The sequence below is a fragment of the Crotalus tigris genome, unplaced genomic scaffold, assembly GCF_016545835.1.
Source record: "Crotalus tigris isolate CLP2741 ecotype Arizona unplaced genomic scaffold, ASM1654583v1 scf7180000017564.2150845, whole genome shotgun sequence".
Taxonomy (NCBI): Eukaryota; Metazoa; Chordata; class Lepidosauria; order Squamata; family Viperidae; genus Crotalus; species Crotalus tigris.
In genome coordinates this window covers 601,746-623,023 of record NW_024096475.1, presented here as the reverse complement: position 1 = coordinate 623,023, position 21,278 = coordinate 601,746, and the positions used below count along the sequence as shown (strand labels likewise).

Genomic DNA, 21,278 nt, shown 5'->3' with positions numbered 1-21,278 from the left:
GGTTTTGTCGTGACACATCCGGCCCGTGGGCCGGCAGTTTGACACCCCTGATTTAAAGCAAGGAGGACACCCATAGACATTCCAGAACCTAAGATATTACCATTGAAACTCAATAGAAAAAGTCTTTATTTCTCCAAAATAAAAGAAGAAATAAGAGCAGAAAGCTTTTGGATGGCAAGCCACTAGACTTTCTACCCTTAAACCTCCCAAACAAGGCCAAAACTGTATCATCAATGTCTGGATTGTCATTCCCAGCCATAAACATGTAGAAAAACGTTAACTCTTTTGTCTGACATCAATAAACTTCCTGCAATGACATGTCTGATGTTGCAGCTCATTGGAATAGTGAGTTGCAGCCCTTGTTCCTCAGAAATTTGCTAACTCTTGAAACAAAGAAGTAATTTATACATAAAATAATCTGAAGCAGATGTGCTATCTCAGACCCCTCACGCAATATATAAAACTGGATCTTACTCTCACCCAGCCATCCCCATTCCCCAACCCATGTGCAGTATCCTAATTTTCACAGAGATAAGAACAGGACTTCCCCATTTGGGGGAGGATTTGAACAGAGGATTAAAGTCACTGGCAAAACCATCACATGACTCAAATAACTCATACACCCTTTGGTAATTTGAGTTTGATCATTTTATAGGAGCAGTTTTCTCAATAGTTTTGCTGTAATGGTTGGAATTAAATACTTCTTACAAATGTTTTCAAAGGCCAATAGCTGTCAACACAATATGTAAAAAGCATCATCAGTGGGATAGTGATATAGGCACATAAGTGTGGAAGTTGACTAAATTAGTCTATAGCACATTTACTAAAAAATCTGACTACGCAGCCAGTAGCTTTGGGAGCTGTGCAGGTGGGATTTATTTTCAGACTAAAAAGTGGATATCATTTATTTAACATATGTTGGTTTAATTAATGAATGTAAAAAACTTGGAATGAATGAGCGTGCGAGTGAAACTTCTGGTAAGTGAAATTACAAAACAATGAGATATGTTAACTTTGCATTCTTATGGACAGAAAAACATTGTGGATTGATTCTCAGTTTGAGAAATGAATAATATAAGCTATTGTAAAAGCATTTTTTTTTATTCCCTTGATTTTTGCTCTCAGGACTGAAACAGATATGATAGCAGCCATAGATAAACTGCTTGCCTGTCTAAGTATTCTACATACATTCAGTCACTCCAAATGCATTTATCGTATGAGTTGGTCCATTTTCTTATGGGCAATGATCTAATCTAAGTACTGTGTAACTTAACACCCAAATGATTGGTCTGACTCATATGGAAAATGCCTCTATTAGCCATTATACAGCATTATAATGCATTTGTGTACAAATCAGATTCATGGACACTTGAACTGATAGTTGAAAGTATTTTAGGAGTGGATGGACCTTCATCTAAAAATGAAAGAGGCATTGTAAGCCTTCAGTTGTATCAACTGCCCTTACTTTATGATCAGCTATGAAAATCTAGGGGCCACTATTGGGAAAAGCTAGATTGCCGAGTATGAAGTAGAGGAATTTCTTGATAATATTACCACACTTGTGGGAGAGATTGCCATCTTGGAGTTAGTCAGATTCTATTAGAAAAGCCATGTTCTATAAGTTTTTAAAATAGTACTAGACAGTCCCTGACCTGTTGGGTAATCCTCCTTTTCACATATAATATAGGCTGGCACTGTTTTCCTTCCTCTCGTGATCTTCAGCAGAGCCCTGTGAAGCCTCCTCCTCTTCCTTGGCTGACTCACAAAATTACCTGCAACGTTCCTGGGGGGAGAGGAAACAAAGGGAACCATAGACCACAAGGAAAACTCCCATTCTGTATCCCAAGTCTTTTTCCTTAGAAATTTCACTGACACTTAAGCATATTCATGACTGGTATACAAGTGTGGACAAATCAAGTAACTATTCTGGGCTCATCTTGAAGTACATGGGCATTTTCAAAGTTAATCGTATGGATGTATTATATATGCATTCAATTATAAATATTTTTTCTTTACAAAACAGTTACTGCTCAACAGCTACTTAATTTTAGTCACTTGTTTCTGAAACGCTTGACATCCTCAGAATGTAAAAATTAATTCTTGGCCTGAATACTTCATTAGCAATAAAATCATTTTTTTGTTCAAAGCCTAAAATGCTTTCTGAATGAATCTTGCTTCTCAATAATTTGAGCTTTAAGAAAGAGAATAAAAGAGTACAAATAAGAGTGTTTCAAATAACTCATAATTATATGTTAAAAATGTGTTATAGCTCATATAGGGTTTCAAATCTGAAACTAAAGATAAATTCACCTTTATTAGCTCTTGAAATAAGCTGGGTGTGATTGTGCAAATCAGCAAAAAAAAGGGTAATTACGTGAAGAAAAGAATTTGTAGGAATCTACTAAAGGAATGAATTCACCTTATTCTAGCCTGGGAATCACATGATGAATATGGGATAGAATTTCAGTTGTATGTAATCATTGCTTCTTGTATACCATTTTTATGAATATTCTGAATATTTTGTATTAACTATATAATATTTTAGAACAGATGATTATATAGTGAATAGTTCAATAAATTCTTATGATTTGGGGAAAATATTTCTGGAACTCTAACAAAAAGTACACACTATAGGCACTTGCTAACTGTCTTGTTCAGTGACTATTCAAAGTTATGCCATTTGTAGTGTTCTTCAGTCACATGCTCACTAATGTATGCCTTGCCCTTTGGCTTACCTGATGTTTTTCTTATTTTTTTCTTTTACAGAATAGAGACATTGGAGAGGAAGGAATTACAAGAGAATGAGAAGGCACACAGTGAGGAATACAGATCTAAAGTATTGCAGTGGCCCTGTTAGTGCTGAGCACACTATACAAACAGCCCAGTGTATTACTCTCTTGTAATCCCTTCCTCTCCAATGAATGTAAATGCAGACATTAATTTCTTCTTGCTAATTATCCAGGGCCAGGTTAGCATTCCAAAGAGGGATTTTGCTAATCTTTGATTATTTGTTAGAGCCAGAGAAGTTTATGTATCAGCTTAATATGTTGACCCTTCAGTATGACGTCTATACCATGTTTCCCGAAAAATAAGATTTTGGGGGGTGGGCCTAATATAAGACCTATCCCCAAAACAAGCCCTAGTTTTGGGATGAGGCACATGCCTAAAAATCAGGGGTGGAGCTGCCTCATACCCCCGCACCCACTTACCAGGCCTCCCATGAATCAATACCTGCCTCTCCTCACTGGCCCACTTCTTTTGCAGCGTCCCCTGGTCTGCATTTTGCAGTCAGAGGCCTTTCCAGGAGGCCTCTGCAGCTGAGAACTGAGCTGTGGATTCAATCCGTAGCTCAGTTCTCAACTGCTGAGGCCTTCCGGAAAGGCCTATGATTCTGAAATGCAGGCCAGAGCTCCATTCTTAGCTGCAGAATGAAGCTGCTCCTTCAGCTGCAGAAGTTGGCCAGCTAGGCGGGACTGTTGATGCCGCTGCCACTGCAAGGTGAGTGGAAAAGACACCCCAAAAAAATAAGACCCGACACCTCTTTTGGAGGCAAAAAAAATTAAGACCACGTCTTATTTTTGGGGAAACACAGTAGTAGGGCAAAAGAAATGGGTTCATATGGATGGAATTAGACGATGATTTGCAATATTCAATAAATTCTTTAACTGAATATCTTTTGTAAAAGTTTCCAGTTATAAAACTGAACTTCTGATTAAAAAAAAAAAATCTGTTGTATGGTAGTTGTATCTAAATAAGTCTGATAAAGGCTATTTGCTTTGAGAGAATTGTAGTGCACTTTTCATTATCTATTTATTCACAGAGTGTAAAATAAACTTTGCCTTGTGGTAAAATAAATCATTAAAAAATTGGTTTATTTGTGAACCACATATTTTGTTTTTAATAGTGTAATAGTTTTTATTATGAATAATATGATAATTGCAAGCATGGACCATTATTTTTGATCAATGAGGTAATTCTCCTACAGATGGATAGAGAACAATGATGTAATTTTTATTACGTTATCAAAGAAAGTGACCTTGAGAAATATTAGATGATAGGAGTAAGAACATTGTTCTTAAAATGTTCCTTTAATAATAATATTTAATTTAGTGGCAAACTGAAGGCAGTTTAATTATCATTCAAGAGGTACATTTTTTATAGTAAGACAGTGCTTTTAAGTGATCTGATATTTCATCATTTTTTTGTTTTTACTGTCTTAATCATAATTCCTGCATAAAGATTGTTTCCATTTACTTGAAACAACTCAAAATTGTTTAATATTCATAAGCATTATATATAGAAATGTTTGTTGCATTGAATGAACATGGAGAGAATTGTGAGAAGTGGTGCTGAATCAAGTTTGTGTGGCAATTAAGCATGCCTACATGGAACTAAGTGCTATGAAAATTACTCATATTCTATTCAAGTAAGGGTGTAAATGGTGGAAAATTGCCTTGCATGTTTTCATGGACAGAATAGGATCCTTATGTTCCTTTAGGAACTGTTCTAAGGGCTCAACAGAATAATTGAAATATGTTAGATTTCCGGTTTGCCATCATGGCCACTGCGGACACTGGAAGGTGAGCTCCATCTTCCTTGTTCAGTTTTGCTCTGCTGGGGGACCCTGGAAAGGATCGAGAGTTGCCCTGTAGGGGCGACAAGCAAGGAGGGGACCCCCATGTGATTGCAGGAGGGTGGAAGCCCTTCCGCTAGATCCGGGGCAGCCCTCTAAACCGGTGGACGAAAGACCGGCCATAAAAATATGGCTTGTCACTAGGCTGCAGACAAAGTCAAACTTACCACCAGGCACTTCTGAAACAACACAGATGAGACTGGGTGAGATCTGAACCTCTCTTCAATCCCAAGTATTTTCTTTTCCTATAAAAGCTGCCCAAAACATCTTCCCCCCTGTGAGAGGGAACTTCTATCCCACCCTCTAAAATTAGCGGCGACTGACTATCCAGGCGAGTTAAAACACTGAAAGAATAACCTTACTCTAACTGGATTTATATGCTTCTAAAATTTGGGAACCAAAAGATTTCTTATCTTTACAGAAGACTTCGGGTTTTATTTACAAAAAAGAAATAAAATTGGAAAAAGGATTATAAAAATTTGGGACTTAAAAAATCTTAAACAGTATTGGTGGCATCTTGTGGTCAAGTTTGATATTACAACTTGTTATTGTCTAAAGGAGACTTGGCTTAAAGCCCAGATTATAGATAAGACTTTTTCAACCTTGACAAATACTAGCTGTGAGAAGCTCAGCTGTGTCCTATACCCAGTTATAAAATTATTTTCATTCTCTGACTTTAAAGCCCTCAACTTAACACACCATCAAGAGAATATGGATGAAGACCAGGAACAGATTCTTTTTATGTTGAAAGCAATACATGAAACCATTCTTTCAGCTTGTGATGAAATAAGATCCTACAGAAAAGAACAAGGTGTCAGCCTAGATATATGAACCCAAATTTTGACCATAATTAAAGAATCAACTATGCAGAAGATAACAGAAGAGGTGGAACAATTAAATACTATGATAGAGGATTCAACTGACCAACAAACACAGTCAATGGAAAACCCAGAAAAGAGATTAACAACACTGAAGATGGAAAAGACTTTCTATATAAATCAGAAGAAATTTGAGGAGCAAGAAGAAGAACAGACCGAAGGGAAGACAAACATATCAGGACAACTATGGGGATTTGGAATAATAGAGAGACAATTTGTTAGCTCTTCCAAAAAAATGGCGACTGGATGGTCTCTCTTATTTCAAATAATATATATAACAACAGAGGGAGATCTATTTGATGACTTAAAACCAACTGACATGATATAATAAGAATTGTATTAGTTCAAATATGAGACAGTAGATATTAAGGGAAAAAGAGAGGAAATATTTGGATGTGGTACCTTGAGATTTGTACTAAAGATTTTTCTATGCTATTGAATTATCGATTAACCCAACCACCACGTTGCTTTTTAAATACTTAAATGTAAAATTAGAAAATTAATAAAATACTACAAAAAAGAGTAATTGAACTGTTAAACTGTAGCTAATTGCATGTATTACATGTATTGACAGAAAATAGGTGAATCTTCAGTAAATAAGGACTTACACTGACGAAGTAAAAAAAACCCTTATTAATAAAGTAAGTTAGTAACAAACAGTTCTATCTAAATGTACTGCAATAAGAATATCAAAAGTAGTGAGGTACAAGTTAAGTACTAATCATGCTGGCCGAGAATTTTGGAAATTGTACTCCCAACATTAAAAAACCCTGATCCAATTTTAGAATTTTATATTCTAATTGCTGAATAGCCAAACAAAGAGGATTGATGTTCAAATTTGTTTTTATTGATTTATTTATCCAACTTATATGTTGCTCATCTCACAATGTACATCACTCCAAAGCATCAGTGTTTAAACTCAGAGGACACTATATAACACAACAATATTTGAACAGAAACTTTCTCTCCATCCCTAGAACTAAAGATAGGCCTCAATTTACAACAGTCGATTTAGTGACTGTTTGAAGTTACAACAGCACTGAAAAAAGTGACTTTTGGTCCCTTTTCACACTTACGACCATTGCATTATCCCCATGGTCACCTGATCAAAATTCAGACGCTTGGGAACTGGCTCATATTTATGACCATTATAGTGTCCTGGGATCATGTGATCACCTTTTGTAACCTTCTGACAAGCAAAATAAATGGGAAAACCAGATTCCCTTAACAACTGTGTTACTAATTTAACAACTGCAGTGATTCACTTAACAACTGTGGCAAGAAAGATTGTAAAATGGAGCAAAATTCACTTAAATGTTTCACTTAGCAACAAAAATTTTGAACTCAATTGTGTGATCATAAGTTGAGGACTACCTGTATTTGCAGTAGTTAGAGACCATGGTTGGGGACTTTTTGCAGTGAGGAATTAGCAATATTAATTAACACCGATGGTTTGTGTTATACCTGGATTTTAAAAAGATCAGGTATTCAAGAATGTACATAATTGTATTTGATCTGATTGTGTAAATATCCGGTACATCTCAGGATAACTATTGCAGAAAAGAGGCAAAAAAATATTGCTGTTGTTCTAACAACTGCAAAACCTAATTGTACATGCACTTTCAAGCTTTTCATGATTCATAAAAAATTCTTTTGGAGATTTTTATGTTATTTTAGCTACTATTTTACTCTTGTTCAGATTTTTTATTATTTATGTCAATAATTAAAAAAATTGTTATGGTATAATTGTATCATAGTATGAAATTATGAGCCACTTAAAAATTCTTTAAAACTATTGGATATTTTTTATTCGGATACAATAGCCATTAATACATGAAGAAAAATAAATATTTGTTAATAAGCTTTCTTCCTTTACAAGGTATTAAGAAAATAAGAAAATAAGGTAATATACATTATCTTCTTCTTGCAGGTGAGAAGCGTAGATGGTCTGCAGATATATTTGAAAACCAAGCAGAAAATTCTAAAGAAGATTGTTCAGTGTGATATGGTAAGCATACATACATTTCCCTTCTTTTAATAACATTTGTATTTACCAGGAAATACCATTATCTTCTAATTATGATGAGCAAAGATTAGAAGTGAAAAAAAAACTATAAGAATTTTATTCTAATTTAACATACATAATCTGTGATTTTGCTTTCTACACAAAGACTTAATGTGAGAGTCATGGGGGCGGATATGTATTTTTCTCTTGAGAGGGCAGGACACACACTATATGGCTACAATTATATTTTTACAACCCTGTGAAGCCTAAGATCTCATGACTGAGATATGGAAGCAAAACAACTATTTTCAGTGACATATTTTTTTTTTTCCTGTTCATAGCATGGAACACTAATCTCTGGATTTCTGCTAGGCTCTTGCCATTGATTCCTCTTTTCTAAAGAACCTCAACAAATGCCCAAAATCAACTGAAAAATTCGACCCAGCAACCTATGACTTTTGGAGGCCAACTTATTTTTTTAAAAGAGTAAAAGAAAGGGAAGAATGAGTATGATATATGAATGTCCACATTCTCTTGTTGCATTCTTTCTTACGTCAATGGTGCCGTTAACACTGATCTACTGATCTGTCTGAAAGAGAGTTCAGGTAGTAGATTATTATTTGAACAGCAGCAGCTGGTAACACAGTTTAAAGGATTGATGCGTTGCAAGATCTGTTTATAGTTATTTTAAGGTTCAAATTCTTGCACTTCTTTCAGTTCCCATGCACTATAATGGTTGGAAATCAGTCTTCTTTGGGAAGGGCAGATGGTTTGTATTTGTTTATTGCTTTATTAATGGCTTAATCTGGTATTGGATTTTTTTCTTGTGAACGTGAAACAATTGGCTCCTCTGCATACCATAATCAATGACACTGAACACCACCACTTCTAAAAGAACTAGGAGAGCTATCTCTGATATCTTTATACATATCTTAATTTTTTAAAAAATATTCCTTTGAACTAATTATTTTGAATTCCACTAAGAACTGAGGACTGAAGTTTGTTTCTATTCTTCAAATTTAAGCCTGTGATTCTGGCACACATTTTATATTTTCTTTAGTCTGGAGCTATTTGGATTTATAAATTAGCAGCTAAAACACCAGCAGTCTATAGTGCTCCAGTTCTTTTATTAAGTATCCCTGTTTTTTATTCACTTCCATTATAAATCTAAAAATAGCTGCACTTTCAATTAGCAATGGAAGTTGTATACCAGGTTGTAATAAGAAAGACTCTCTTCTTCCAAAGTTAGTGTTTAATTCTACATTCTGACCAGGAAAAAGATGAAGCTATCATGTGATTGGGTATCAGCATTAAAAAGAGTTTTGTAACTGACTCAGAATAATTTATTGAACACAAAATCTAGTAATTTAGCACTATTTTAAATGTTGTTGAAATATATTTTGTAGCTAAACTGTGCAAGTGGCAATGGGCTGAATATTCATTTTTCTAATTATAACTTTAAATTTCAGTTTATAATATATGTTGCCAGGAAAAGTATTTCCCAATTCTTAAGTATTCAAACTAAGTTTGAGCCTGAGAGATAACATTATGTTTAATGCTACTGATGAATTCATAAGTGAGACAAAGGTTTTTTAATTGCTCACCTTGAATACTATTACTCTACTACAGTGGTGGCGAACCTATGGCACGGGTGCCAGAGGCGTCACTCAGAGCCCTCTCTGTGGGCATGGGTGCCATCGCCCCAGTCCTAGGCCTTCAGCTGGGTTTTATAAAACCTTTTCACTTTAGACCTCCGCTGCCGTGTGCAAAAAAAAAAAAAAAAGTTCAATCAGTCAATTTCAACTTCTCGCGGGAAAAAAAGATCTTGCAAAGTTGGAATTGATTGATTGAACTTTTTAGTCTCACCCAGTCTGCCGTTACCACTGCAGCCACGCCCACCCAATTGGCCACGCCCACCCAATTGGCAACACTCAGCCAATGGGTCACACCCACCCGGCATTCGATGATGCATAAGTGGGTTTTGGGTTGCAGTTTGGGCACTCGGTCTCTAAAAGGTTCGCCATCACTGCTCTACTAACTCACTTGGTTAAGACTTATAATACTATTTTAAATGAATTATAAAATGTACAATTATGGAAATAATTCTGGAGCTATTTGGAATGATAAATTAGCACAACTTTTACTTGACAAGAAGTTGAAAAACAGTATACAAATTTGTCTTCATGCAGTCTGAATCAAATACACATTTGAAGGCTGCTTATTGAATTAATATCCAATGGGAAGGGTATGGAAGGGTTTACTAAGGGTGTAAATTGGAGGGTTTACTAAGTGTAGCTGTTTTTCAATTTTCTCATATGTAGAATTGAGTAATAGAACTTTACTCTGTTTCTTAAAAGTTTTTGTAACATTTAGCTGTGTGTGAAGTTAGCATTGGGTCCCTTAGGCCCATTATGGGTCAGCGTTTTCAAAGCATGAATATAGTAAATTAGGAATCATATTTTATGTACAAGTAAATTCCAGTTTCAAAATTATGAGTTTGCTATATCAACAAATCCTTCATTTATTGCAGTAAGGGGAAAATAGATTGCTCAGTGCAATATTTATTTTGACGCATGGCCAACTGATGTTACTCTTGCATAAGTGGGTTTCTTTCCTGTTAACTCTTTGATGCTGTTCAGTAAAAAAAAATCGTGTCTAGGAAATAGCTCAAACGCAAGCAAAATTTCATGCTTTAATTTTGTCTTCTATTATGAGGAATTGCCTCAGATATTGTTAGACTTAAAGTTTGGGTCCTTTCTTCGTTACTTTTTGAAGTTGTACTTCTACACAGTACTAAACTAAATATTAGATATAAGTCCCCCAAAGTTTGCCTATCCCTAATATAAACATTATTCAAGTATAGTTGCCATATTCCACTTTATGTTCCTTTATTTTCTAGATGCATTCTTCATAATTGTGCAACATCGAATCACATCTCACATTATCATTGTGAGATGATAATCAGGATATTCTATAGGACCAGAGTTTAATGACCTTGCTACTTTGCTGTGGTGAACAGTGAACTGATATGTGATAAACTAGATTAATTCAAAAAGTAGGATCATAAAGTTCTGCTTTCAGTCCAATTAAAAATAAAATGCTGAAATCCATTTTCTTTTGTCCTTGTGGGATATTTCAAATTGTGGGGACAAACACTTATGTTTTATATGGGGGATGTCTGAATTCTGCTGGCTGGCAAGGGAACAACATTCACAATGAGTACATACTGCAAAATGGGTACTGCTAAGGGAACAATCTGACCAAGCATTGGTTTGTAGCTGGTTATATCCTTCATATAGCTACCGTACTTTCCGGCGTATAAGACGACTTTCGCAAGCTTTAAAATTGGCACCGAAGATGGGGGTCGTCTTATACGCCGAGTCATCTTATACGCCGGAAATAACGGTAGTTTCTGGCATATAAGACGACTTTCTAGGCATGCAACCCGGCGCCAAAGACGGGGGTCGTCTTATACGCCGGGTCACCTTATATGCTGGAATATACGGTATGTTAGAAATGTGCAAACATTCCTCCTCTCCAATAGCTACTTTGGGAGAAAGTGTAAAATACATCCTGAACATTGCAGATAGGTCCTTCAACCCTCAAAGTTGGATTAATTGATAGCCACTTAAGCCTATAAACAAAACTGAATATTTTGAATCATTTCCTGTTGTAAACTGTTGGGTTTAGTAAACTTCAAGATACTATAAATCTGTATGCCAAACTTTACTGTGATTTTATTATGAGCAGTGAAACAATTAAAAGTTCTGACAAGTTAATCTTGTCATAATAGTACATACTAGAATGCTTCTGCACCATAATAATAGCAACGTGGTGCAAAACAGTTGGATGGTAAAAGTTATGAGCTTCCAGTGTGCAGAAATAAAATCCTGTCTTATCCAATACTTAGTCAGAATTGATAAACATTATGTAGATGCAGAGATTAAAAAACACAGGTGACACAGATTCTTCTTAATACCTTAAATCTTAACAGTTTGGGCTGTTTAATTTTGTTCTTGTGTTTTGCTTCCAACAAGTGTCAAATATTACTGTTATGCTTTGTGCAGTCATTGACACATTGTTGTGTTTGTGTAGCTGTTCTAGATTAGAAGCAGCAAAAGAATAAATGTTGGAGAAAGATAAATTGTCTCTTGATCACAAGTGAGATTAAAGAGCTTTCTTTTTTCTTTCTCTTATCTATTCAGTGTTGTGTTATAAAATAAGCCAGTTAAATAATACAACAACACAAAACCAAAATGAACCAGGGAGTGTAAAATTGGTTCTCTCTGCTTAGTACTCTTCATGGCTAATAATAACACTGATGAATCACAGCCGTGTAAGGAAATATGGTTGTGATATTTGAAATTACAGTAAGGTTTACAATGAAAAAAGCACTGTCCAAATTAGGATTCTAAATACTTAATGAATTGTGTGTAAGGTTCAGTGTGCATGGTTGCACTATTAGTGATTCTGATATGTAAATTTTCTCTTGTTTATTAAAACAAAAGATAAAAATATTGCTTTATTTTTAAGAGAAAAAAATGCATTTTCTTGTTAGCATTAGTTACAATTTGAGCTAAATCTCTGTGAATATAGATTAACTGTCAGGTGTAATAAAAGAGAGGGGCAACACTTTTGTAAAATTGATGAGATTGCAGAGTAAGAAGGATTTTCTTCTAAATTTGAAGTGTGGTTGGATATGTCATTTTTTTAAACAAGAATTTGAGAAGTCTTCAGGTTTCAGAGTACACTAATCACAGCGCCTAGGGAATGATTTCAAAGTATAAAGCTTTGGGGGAAAGAAATTGACAGATTCCATATAATTGAGTGAGGTGCAGAACTCAACTCTTGACACTTTCTTATCAACAAGTGTCACATGGTTGGTGTAAGAGTGGTAAATAGAATATAATTAATTGAATTTTGATGAAGTAAGTTATAATTTTACTGTCCTTTATGAAGAGCTGTTGTTAAGAATCCAAAAAGAAACTGAGCTGTTCAGGGTATTTCATCTTTTACAACCTAAGGAAATGCAACAAAAAATGCTGGATTTTTATAAGGGAAAACATCTCCATTACCTCCATACACACAAGGCCAGTTTTGTTAAGCCAATTCCTTCAGCTTTCCTGCCTGCTATTTGACTCCTAGATGATGACATTTTCCATGCGTTGCTACATTGTCCCCAGATTGAAAAAATGTAATGCCAGTTACTTTGTTTAAGGATCTGAGTTTGCAATTCGTGACAACAACGGCAAGAGTGGTAAATGAAGAGCTTGTTTTTAGAAAGCCTTTATTGTTTTCAAATTAAATATGTCTGAAATCTCTGCATGTGAGTATTTTAGCTGTTGCCTTTTTTGGCATACTAGCACATTCTTTTACCGAATTTTGTCTGGAGGAAGTATTCTGCTCTCCTTGTATTAAAATGGTAAAACATTTTAGTCATTATTTAAAAATCAACTACTCTTAAATTCTAATCAGGCAGCCTGAATGCAATTCGTATTTTGGAGATAGCCTTGGTTTTCTAACATTCAACTTTTAATATCTATGTAATTGATTTAGATCAGGGATCTGCAACCTTGACAACTTTAAGACTTGTGGACTTCAGCTCCCAGAATTCCTCAGCCAGCAAGTCCACAAGTCTTAAAAGTTGTCAAGGTTGCAGACCCCTGATTTAGACAACTGAAAGAGCTAACATGAACCCTTAATTTAATGCATTTGAATTTAATACACTTTTGATGTGATAGGCAAAAATAGAGTCAGAATAACAGACAAAATCTATTGTATCTACATTAGTTAAGCTGATGTGCATAAATTGTGATTTGTAGCAATTTACATCATTTAAGTCATTGTGTAGTTACATTGTATAGTTAGCTATTCTGGATAATGGATACAGTTTCACTGTTATTTCAGTGGAAATTTTTGAAGTTGTCTTAATCAGGTAAACAGAACAATTTGCAGCCTTTCTCAACTGGGTTCTATGGTCGAAAAAAACCTATTGTTTTTGTAATTTTGTCCCATCAGATCACTCACCTTGCTAGGAATGTTTACGCTCTGTAAATTTTTATACATTTCTGTTGTAAACATTGTAAAATAAGAATCGTGTAGTTTAGAAATGAGTTGTGTTGTGAAGTTTTTACATATTTTGCAATTTTCTCTTGAGACTTGAAAATCATTGCAAAGGTTCCTTCATGGTAAAAAGGTTGGGAGTTCCTATGTTAGATTAATACACTTAGAGGGAAAAAGAACATTTTACCAGTTCAAAATAGTTTTAGCTGAAGGCTTCTTTTAGGCCCCACCTTCAATTTTTATTTTCAGTGCTGCTAAGACTTGCAAATTGTCCTAATAATCTTTTTTCAAATAAGCTTGCCCACAATCTAAACTTTTATGGATGCTTTCAGAAAAGTTAGGGAGGTGATTGGGCCATGAAGGCACCTTTTCTGTTGTGATGCTGGTCTTTGCAGCTCTTTTTCTGGCATCCACAGATGCTATTTTAGCGTCAAATATTTAGAGTTTCCAGGGCCTTTGAAAATTTTGACACTTTGTTTTTCTGCTATTTTTTATTGTTCTAATTGTTATAGTTTTAAAATGGCTTGAGGATTTTACTTTAAAAATCTATGTTATAATATTAATTAGAAGAACCATTCTTTGCCTTCCAACTATATCCAAGGGAAAGAAATTATATTCCTTTTGGACACAATGTGAACAGCAGTACTTAACACTTCAAACGCCATTATTGTCACTTTGGAATCCTGGTAATATGGTTTGCTGTATGTTAGTTAAGAACTCATTTTCAGTTTAAAGGCTTGATTTAAAGGGAATTTACTATTTTAAATAGTTCTTGGTGGGCTGTTTCCATCAGTTCCAGATGGACATGGGTGTTTTTTTAAGCAGGGGCATTAGCAGGATTTTTGAAATGTATTCTTCTCTCATGAAGGCATGGTCCCTCTCAGTCTAAAAGTTGGCAGCGAAGAGGAATTAAAGGTGTTTCTATTGTCTTTAAGGTGTTTGTGTTGCCTTCATTGAATTGCACAAAATTTAAATAGTAATAATCTCAATCTCAAACATTTATTTTAAATAAAATAATTTGAATTTTTTTCTTGCTTGTGCTAGGGCTTATCATCTGTTCCTATTTAAAGTCCAGAAATTGTTTCTAAGTAGTAAATCAGAAATTATGCTATGTATTAATGAACAGATTTAGTATAGGGTCATGTTTGAGTTTTACTGAAATAAATCTACAGATTGCTGTTTCATGTACTGCTGAGGACAACCAGGCTAGCTGCGTTATCAAAAAATAAACAAAGAATGTTACAGTAGTATCCCCCCACCTTCTTTGTTTAAAATTATACTTGTTCATTTGGGTTTATAATATATTAGAATCTTACAGAAAGTTTCTCATTGCTTTCCTTTTTGGCTGCAGCCATCTGAGTCCTTAAAATCTTTAATGTGGGATGTGGCATAGAGGCAGCCATGGAAAGAAAGGGATCAGAAAATTTTCTTTCTATTGATTGCCTCTACTTAATGTTCCCTGGGAATTCAAACCAAATTCAGCTTCCATATTGTGTTCCACTCTTACCACATTGTACTCCCACTGAGGCAGAGAGATTTATTTATTGTGTCTTTTGTTGCTTTTTCTTCTTTTAAATTATCTCTTCTTACCAGCAGTTATTACTAAGGAAAAAAACCAATAAGAGAAAATGAATTTTTAAATAGAATTGGGACCCCAGAAGTTCTTTCTTGTTTTTTAAAGCTCTAGTCCCATCTCTATCTTTTTTCCACCTACAAATATTCATGTTCTTTACAAATAAATGTAATTAATGGTTAATATTTTTAAAAAAAAATATTTAAAAGAAAATGGGACTACATAATACAGGAGACACTGTTTCTTATGTATTTTCTAGGTGTAGGAAAAATATCTGATTCTAAGTGTGCTAAGCATAAGAAGGAGAAGGACAGGCATCTCAGTTTTACTTTTTTTCATCGACATCCTTTTTGCCTTTCATGAGTTGGGGGGATCATTTTTGAAACTTGGAGACTTTTCTGTCAGTGTAGTGCCAATGATTTTGAGTCTTTGTTTTTTTTTTGAGCAGTGAACATGTAGAAATCCTATAAGACCAAAGAAGATTTCCTTTTTCCCTTCAACTCATGATGACAGGAAGAGTTAAGAGACTGGAGCTGACATCCTCTTTGTGTTGCCACATTATTTTCCTTTACTTTTACTTTTTATTCTGTGCTATTGAACATTGTTATCAGTGACTTGGGTGATGGAGTCCACGGGGCTTACAGAGTTTGCAGGTGGAAGGGGATGAGATTCAAAGTGGAAAGATAAGATCCTAAAAGTTCTGGTGAGGCTTAAGCAGTGGACAAATGAATAACAAAACATTCTGCATCTGGACAGGAAAAAATATGGCATGAATGTTGGGTGGAGGAGACATTCTGATATGGCAATAGTACATTTGAAGGGATATGGAATCTGGGTTAACTCTTCAGTCACAACTTAAACATAAGCTAACAACTGCTAAAAGCTGTTCAGAGTCACCTCGAACCTCAAGATGGGTGGCAGATAAACTTAATAAATAAATAATGAAGGTAATAAAAAAGGTGAATGCTATCTTGAGGTGCTTGAACGGGAGCATGGAGTATACATCACAGCTACTAATTGTTCTATTCTCCTATGCTCTGTTTAGGCCCCATTTGTAGTAGTATATTCTGTATTAGTATAGTCCAGTGGTGGTGAACCTATGGCACGCGTGCCAGAGGCGGCACTCAGAGCCCTCTTCAACTACTGCCTGCTAACTTGCTGAGGTCCCACATGGCTGGATGCATCCTGTCAGGGCTGGTTTCCCTCCCTTCCCCCATCCTGTCCCTCCTGGCCTCGCATGCTCTCCTTTTCCCGGGCACGACCCACTGCATCGCCTCCTCAGCTGTCGGCCAGCCATCCAGCTCAGAGGCGGCTTCTTTGAACTGCTGGCGGCAAGCTGTGGAGCCCCAGAGTGTGCCGGTTGAGGGGCTGGCAGGCTGTGACTGCTGATGGACACCATTGGTCCCCATGCGCTTGCTGGCATCGGTATGGGGGGGCTGATGGTATCAGGCAGCAGCCGCCCCAGCCCTTGCCTTACCCCATGGCAATGGCACCCCCGCCCTGCCTCACCTCACCCCGCAGGACAAGCCTTCTGCCGACTGCCCCACCTGCCAGAGACCCCCTGGATCTCCCCCAACCCTGCCCACCCCACAGGCGTCCCTCCCCATGAGCAACATTGAGGTGACGCCCACCTTGGCCACACCCACCCAATCTGCCATGACCACCACAGCCATGCCCACCCAGTGGGCCATGCCCACCTGGCACCCAGCGATAAATAAGTGGGTTTTGGGTTGCAGTTTGGGCACTTGGTCTCTAAAAGGTTTGCCATCACTGGTATAGTTGATTTACAGCTGAAAAAGAACCAAAGCCAACTGGAGAAATTTCAGAGGGAGCTACCAAGAAGGGGAAGGGTAAATGCATCCTGTGAGGAATAAAGCGTGGTGGTACAAAAAAGATAACAGGGGAGATGTAATAGCAGTTTTCAGATATCTGAGCGGTTGTCACATAGACGAGGGAATGATCTTATTCTCTGTTGTTCAGAACCAAATTCAGTGGGTTAAATTTTCAAAGAAGGAGGTTCAGGCTAACCTTCAGGAGGAACCTCCTAACTCTACAAATTGTCACTCCTTGTAACATGATGCTACATGATATGTGAGTTCTCCTTCACTAGAAGTCTTCAAACAGAAGTTGCATAGTTGTGTGTCAGAGATGACTCTATGGATCTAGTTAATATTATAGTTTTTCCCATGTGACTATTCCATATGACTATTTTAAGCATCATTAGTCTGGATGTTGCAGATTGGGTTAATGATCGGGCCAGAGAGAGGCTGATTAACTTTCTCCCATTATCTTGTATAATGATTATCCTCTAACTTCATCTGCATGAGATATATGGGGCTAAGTTACATCTCCTTCAGAAGTTCAAGGAAGTTAATAATACTTACATGTATAACAGAAATAGTTTATTAATATGATGGCTTAATATTATTCCCTATGATTCTGAAAGTTATGCTTGTCTTCTACAGAAGTATGGATTACTATGTATCACATAACAAGAACATGGCAATAAATCCAAAGATTACCTGCTGAAGAGCTGGAAGGGAGAAACTTTGATGTGGCTTAACTTAAGTACAAAAGCCAACTGCACATTTTATTACATTTTTTTTTTTTTGTATAAGTTGAAGACATTGTGAGTTGGGTGGAGTATTTAGATTTAGTAGGAAATATTCTACCCAGAATAATCATTGCTTCTCCTCATGTTCTTGCATGTAGCAATCAGTTACTGGGTCTTTTAACTTTATAGTCTGTATTTTGCTTTGAAGTTAAGCTAAAGCACATTTTGTTTTCTTTTACTTATGAATGATTTCAGCTATGATTCAAGCACATTTGCTCTTTATGACATCTCATTTTGGATAATTATATATTCTGTTAAATATATATTTTATGTTCAAACAGTTCCTGTAAGTTCTAAGCAAGGATATATAAATGTGTTCAGTTTTTGACAAAAAAAGTTGTTTAAATGCTATGCAAATCAATGTTTTTAAAATTCTAATAAATGAAATGTGCATCCATGTAGATTTGTTTAAATTGTAAAACAATTTTTTCCTACATATGGAATCTCTACTGACGGAAGCCAGTACATTTTATTTTCTAAAAGTAACAACTAATGAAATGCTTCATGGTCTAGTAATCACCAGCATTGAATCCATTTTTCATTCCATTTGATGTGTAAGGAACATAATAGATGGAAAATTGGTCTCTCACTTTGCATCATTTGGTAGTATGATGTGGAAATCACACACACTCATATCATTGAAAATTGCAATATTCTTAGTTGCATTTGAATTATGAAATTTGAAAGTTGACCAGCTGTATCTGGCCTATTGCAGTTAAGAGAGAATTTGTCTGCTTGTAATCGTCTCCAAAATCTAATATTAAAAAAAAGACTTTCAATAGAGGGCCTTGAAGGAATTGGGAGAAGGTGGAAAATAAAATTCATTTTTGTCCCAAACATCTTTGATGGGCATCATTTGAAAACACCTTTCTATTCTGTCACTTGTCCAAGACCCCTTATTCATACAGGAATCATAACAAGCTGATATTAGCATCTTATTGTCCTGGTTCTGACAGATGAAACTCTTCAAAGAACTTCGAGGCATTGTTTACCTTAAAAAATCTTTATTCAAGTAGCATAGCATCGACATGTACATAAGCAAAGCCAAAATCTGAATTCCCCTCCCCTGAGTACATAGTATCAAAGCACAATTCCCTCCTCTAATTGTCATAAATCACATTCTCCAATTAGTTTGATATTCAGGCTTTGCCTCCAGTTCTTCAACCCATCATTTCTTATCATCTCTTATTTCAAAAAACCTTGGTTCTCACAATATTGTTATGTTCTAACTAAACTCCCATGCACATTCCTCCCCCCCCCCAGTATCATCTAATTCTAACTCTAATTCTAAGAGTAAAACATAAGAAGGAAAATGGCTGCATCTCCATATGTTGTCAAAGCAAGAACATCCGATGTTAGCAGCGTTGATACTTATCATATTGTATCCCCATGGCATCATGGGCTTCCTAGGAGCCGATTAGCTGTTGGCTCAGTTCTAGAAAAGCACCAGAAAATGTTTCTTCTGGAAATTTGATGCAGGAGGCATCCCCTTTTATCCTCAATTCTCAGGTTTTATCTCTCCCACCTTTCCCTATCTCTCATCCTTCACAGTTGCATCTCACCCCTCAGACAATAGTGTTTAAACAGTTTTTTCCCTTGCCATGTGGGTGATGGGCAGCAACAAGGGAAGAAGATAGAGGCAAGGCATCAGCAGTTGTTGTCTATACTTGCAGTTACCCAGATACAGGAAGTGCTGACTTGCAGTGGGGGTGGAGGGAACTCAGCAGTGAAACAGGAGTTGAACCTGGTAGATTTATGTTAGATACAATTATAAAAGGTTATGGGCAGAACAGATGATAGTGCAAGCAAGGGGGTGAGGTAGACTAGCACCTTAACTGGCCTTTAACTTACTGTTGTCCTTGCATCATTCTGACCTCTGCCCTGGTTCTAATGGCTTTTGTATATAGTTGTGGACCTTTCTTTGCAGCTGTTAATGTACAGTAACAGGGTGCTAAGACACATATAAGTGCATTTTGAGATGCTGCTTCAGGCACAGTAGGTGGCCATGTGCTTTCCAAGTGAAAAACAAGCAGGCGAGCAATTGACTTCAGTGTGAGCTTACTTCAGTGTGCAAAAAGTGCTAAATTCTTAGAATAGGATAATTCAGATAGGGAATTATTGTTATTGTAATACCTGGTTGTTTCAATAAAAGCATCAAAGGTCTCAGTTTTAAAGGATGGACTTGCTGAATGATGCTTTTTGTTTCTTGAGCAGGAGGCCATTTAATTGGAGAGGTTACAAATAGCTTCTTAAAAGAGATAATACTGCAGAACAGTAGACTTGCTTTAGCTGCAGACTGAGAAAAAAAAATGAAGCCGGGTGCTAAGGAGAGCAACACCAACTTTGCTCTGTGCAATGAACTGCAAAGAGAAAAAAGTTGGTGGAGAGAAAAGGGGAAGAAGATGAGTGAAAACAAATTAGAAAGCGTTTGCAAGTCCTTAGGAATAACAGAATGACAAGAGTTGGAAGGGAACTTGGAGGTCTTCTAGTCCAACCCCTTGCTCAAGCCAATCCAAACAAATGGCTGTCCAAACTCTTCTTAAAAATCTCCAGTGATGGAACACCTACAACTTCTAAAAGGAAGCCATTCCATTGATTAATTTTTGTAATCGTCAGGAAATTTCTCCTTATTTCTAAGTTAGTTCTCTCCTTGATTAATAATAGACAAAAGAAAGTTTTAAACGGGAGAGAGAAAGACACTTGAATAAAACCATGATTTTGACTCATCCCAATCTCATTGACAAGAATGATTCTGTACAAGTTTATTCCATGTTAGAGTAAGATGGTCAGTCACATTTTAAAGCAAATTTAATTGGATTTTGCCCCATTTTATGACCGACCTTGCCACAGGTATTAAATGTATCACTGCCGTAGTTAAGTTAGTAACATGGTTGTTAACGGAATCTGGCTTCCCCATTGAAATGTTGCTAAAGGTGATCATATGACCCTGGGATACTGCAACCGTCATAAATATGAATCAGTTGTCAAGCATCTGAATTTTGCTCACGTGACTGTAGGGATGCATCTGCAATGGTCATAAGTATGTAAAACAGTCTTAAGTTTCTTTTTTCAGTGCCATTGTAACTTTGAACGGTCACTAAACAAATGGTTGTAAGCTGAGAACTGCCTATATACATGCTTGTTTAAAATATTCCAAACATTTTTGGAATAGAAATAATATAGAATAACCCTTAAAATTATTATTATTATTATTATTATTATTATTATTATTATTATTATTATTAATAATAATAATAATAATAATAATAATAGTAAAGTTGGAAGGGACCTTGGAGGTCATCTAGTCCAACCCCCTGCTCGGGCAGGAAACCCTACACCATTTCGGACAAATGGCTGTCCAGTCTCTTCTTAAAAACTTCCAGTGTTGGAGCATTTACTGCTTCTGGAGGCAAGCTGTTCCACTGATTAATTGTTCTCACTGTCAGGAAGTTTCTCCTTAGTTCTAGGTTGCTTCTCTCCTTGATTAGTTTCCACCCGTTGCTTCTTGTCCT

At 36.2% G+C, this 21,278-nt stretch overlaps 1 protein-coding gene across 8 annotated transcripts in view; it reads left to right on the top strand.

The window, feature by feature from the left end:
• ATXN1 (ataxin 1) overlaps positions 1-21,278 on the top strand; it is a 349,242-nt gene that overhangs the window by 252,889 nt on the left and 75,075 nt on the right. For all 8 annotated transcript variants that reach the window (XM_039348817.1, XM_039348809.1, XM_039348821.1 and 5 more), the window contains one exon: positions 7,442-7,519. The gene's annotated coding sequence lies outside the window, so the exon portion shown is untranslated. The remainder of the gene's footprint in view (positions 1-7,441; positions 7,520-21,278) is intronic.